Here is a 3,528-nt window from a genome sequence, read left to right on the forward strand (position 1 = left end):
GAGCGTCCCCAGCTGAATTCTTTTTGTCGTAACGGGGCGTAAATATTGACGTTTTCGACGGCACCCTGCCGGTGGCTGTTTGCCTTGCGACGTGCCCCGGAGACGAGTGTCTACTCTCACCATTGTCAAACATTTGACATTAACTGGAGCACGTAAGATGCGTCGTTTATTTAACAGGCAGTGACGACAATAAGGGCAGTATAAGTCAAGTTGTAAAACCGCTCCAATGAAACCCCAGACAGATGCTGACATTTATCAACGTCTCTGGTGATTTTATCAAGCTGTTGAGATTCGTAAATAAAGGGTGCGGCCGGCTTAAGGCTAGTTTCTCGTTGATGCTATGAGTGTTATTTATCAACAAGTTCTAGATGGTCTTTATATCATGATTTTGCCCTTAAGACCTTGATTTTATAGATATCATTTACAGAGAATTGTATGTAAGAGAAAAAATATATGTACGTTTTCAAACGGGTTATTTCTTCGACAGTTTCACTAGCCTGGAATGCAAAGGAAATTGCAAATTGCGGAGAGGAGACTCAGGAGCCAAAATAGGTTTGGATTCCAGGCTATTCACGACCGTGTTGCTTGTTTTACATGTTCCATCATGATGGCAATTTACGATATGTTACAGCGTGATCCAATGGTTCTTACCAGTTCTCTAGTGTTGTGTCCATTTTATTCATTTGTCAGATCAAAGATCAGATTTATTTCTCTATTTTTACGGGAAACTAAGTAGAATCGGGGGTGTCCCTGTAGTGTAGTGATCTGAGCTTCTGTTACTTGCCACATCTGGTCCAAATTACTTGGACCAGAAGGCCCGGGTTTGACACCTCTGGTCAAGAGGCGCATTGAGTCATACCGAAGACTTTATAAAAAGGCACATACTTCTGAAACATTATGGAAGTTAAACATACTCCACTGCCAGTGGACTAGCCCCCTGCTGCAGTGATTGCACCACAGTGTGGCACAGGGCTATGAAATGGGATGGGCACCGCCCTATACACCTTATGGTGTGGGAGGATACAACATAACAGAAATGTATGACGATTCAATTATGACTAACTATGTCATCAAGCATTATCCGATGTGACAAATTTTGTTCTTATCACCATTCATCCTACTATGCGTATATCGTCCGACTGACGAGGAAAGGCGACTAGAAAAAGAGGACGAATTTGAGACAGAATACAGTTTGTTATCAAGATATATGATAAATTATGCCTTTTTAGATTGGTACTAGAAAATTCTAGAGGCGCCGTACTGTGACACGGTCATTAAGGGATTCAAATACACAAAATGGTGTTATAATTTAGATTATGGGCAAGTTGTAAACTGATCAGAAACATCGCTGGATGGTCGGACTTTTCAGAAAGCATCCACTGTCTTTCGCCAGTGACTGAGTTTAGTCATTTCTTCACCATAGATGTCACAAGACAAACCTAACTGCATTTTGTATATATTTTACAAACAAGCCCTCTACATCTTTTATATTCATAATATCCAGATCCCCACATTGCAACCGTAAGCTTCTTGATGTCTCTCTAGCTCTACGTTTTGTTGTGTACATATTTCATAATCTACTTCTTGAGATAAGACTTTTGCTGACATGAATTGGATTTCCTGTTGGTAAAAAAACCCACACAAAGCCCTTTCAGGACAGCTCTGAATGTTTGAAGCGCAGGTCAGCTAAGCCTTTTGCAAGTTGCAGTGATGGTTTAGGTAATGATGGGGTCTGTGTGGGTCCGATAAGAACGGATCGATGATCATGAGACAAACACTGAGTTCGGCTTGACTTCTAGGAGGTTCTGAGTCAGGCAAGTTTCACAGTAGGTATTTCCTACCATCAACTTTTTGACCCATGCAGATACATTCCCATTCGACGAGCAAAAAAATAAACGGATGGACGTAGCGACTACCTGACACGGAAAAGAACAAGAGATAGTCATGCCTCCAAGTAACAAGTTATCAACTGAAAATTGAGGCGTTCAAAACTTCGTTTTACCCTAAAACTATCGTAGAGTGGAACTCGTTGCCACTATACAAGTACTGCGGGAGCACTCTCGTGATCATAAGATAGCTTAAAGGAAACCCAAGCAATTAGGCCCCAAAAACTGGATTTTGAAAGTCAATTTATCTAGTCATTTCTATACATGATTAGTTCAAACAACACTAGTCACAATGTATACCAACGTCCATGATGCAAAAATACGACGTTGTTGTAGTGTGAGAACTCTCTGTCCGGAGTTTTTGTAGGCTGGCGAAATTAAGGGATCATCGTGCGGCACGATTTTGTGCGGTTTTGAAATGCTCAAACTATGAAGTTATTACGCAAATTGATAAACAATGTTAGTTAATCTCACTACCATAAAAATTTCAGCAGTTTTTTTTTTTTAATTTCAAAATTTTTGACCCAAATATTGCTTTGGTTGCCTTTAAAACAACGCTTACAGATAGATGTGCAAAGGCAAGGTGTGACAGGTCGTTCAGTGCAATGTAACCACCCGATTCCGTCAAATACAATGCAGAGTCCACATAAAAGAGAAGCTTATGAATGACGAAGCAGACATAAAATATATTGATAATTTTGAAAAAATTATATAGAAAATGCTGTTTTATTCTAAATTGACGTCAACACTGCTAATGTCAAGCATACATTGACCAAACACCAGCGTACTTCAGTGAAATGTAAACACGCTCTTATTAGTACTAAAGTGTATATATTGTGTATATTTAAATGTTAACGTACCTCTGACGCATGTTTGAAAGAAGCAAATACACTAACAGTGCTAGATCAATTGATTTCTATTACAAACTACTCCAATGTTGGGTCATGTGGCGTAACGGCAAAGTGTTCGACCTAGAACCAAGAGGTCCCGAGTTCGAATCCCCCTGACGCCACCGAGATGTGGCTCCCTTGGGAGAGGCACTTTACGCGACTTTCCTCACTTCACCCAGGTCTATAAAAAAATGGGTATGTTGTTATCTGTACGTGGTACTGTTAATATAAGTTATAAAAACTTGACTGCAGTGGTCCGAAAAACCGAAGTAAAAAAATAATACTCCAATGGCAGTCACTAATTACCCTGATTTAAATCTAATATCCCATCATAAAAGTGCTATAAAAATATATCAGGTTGTAGAGATTCAATGTATGTTTAGTCAGGAAAATTTGATAAACGATGCGCGGTTCTGAAGACTAATATACGACGTCATTACGAAGGTAGGAGGGTCGTTCCATAGCGGCGCCACTCTTCCAGAAAGTCGTATAGGAGTGTCTGTCGGTGATAGTATCATACTCAGTCTGTTATGACAGTTGTAAGTAGTCGCTATGACCCGAGATGTGCCTAGCTCTCAATATTTCTTCCCTCTTTCTCGTTTCACCCTACCTGGGGTCTCTTACCTTTTCATGAACTGAGGAGTTTGCTGTCAACCATATACGTTGTCATCAAAATGCCAGTGGTCTTTATTTACACCACTAACAGGTACAATATTTTATCTTATTCATGCATTTTTGTACGTTTACCAAAA

The sequence above is a fragment of the Branchiostoma lanceolatum genome, chromosome 12 (genome assembly GCF_035083965.1).
Source record: "Branchiostoma lanceolatum isolate klBraLanc5 chromosome 12, klBraLanc5.hap2, whole genome shotgun sequence".
In the NCBI taxonomy this organism is placed as follows: Eukaryota; Metazoa; Chordata; class Leptocardii; order Amphioxiformes; family Branchiostomatidae; genus Branchiostoma; species Branchiostoma lanceolatum.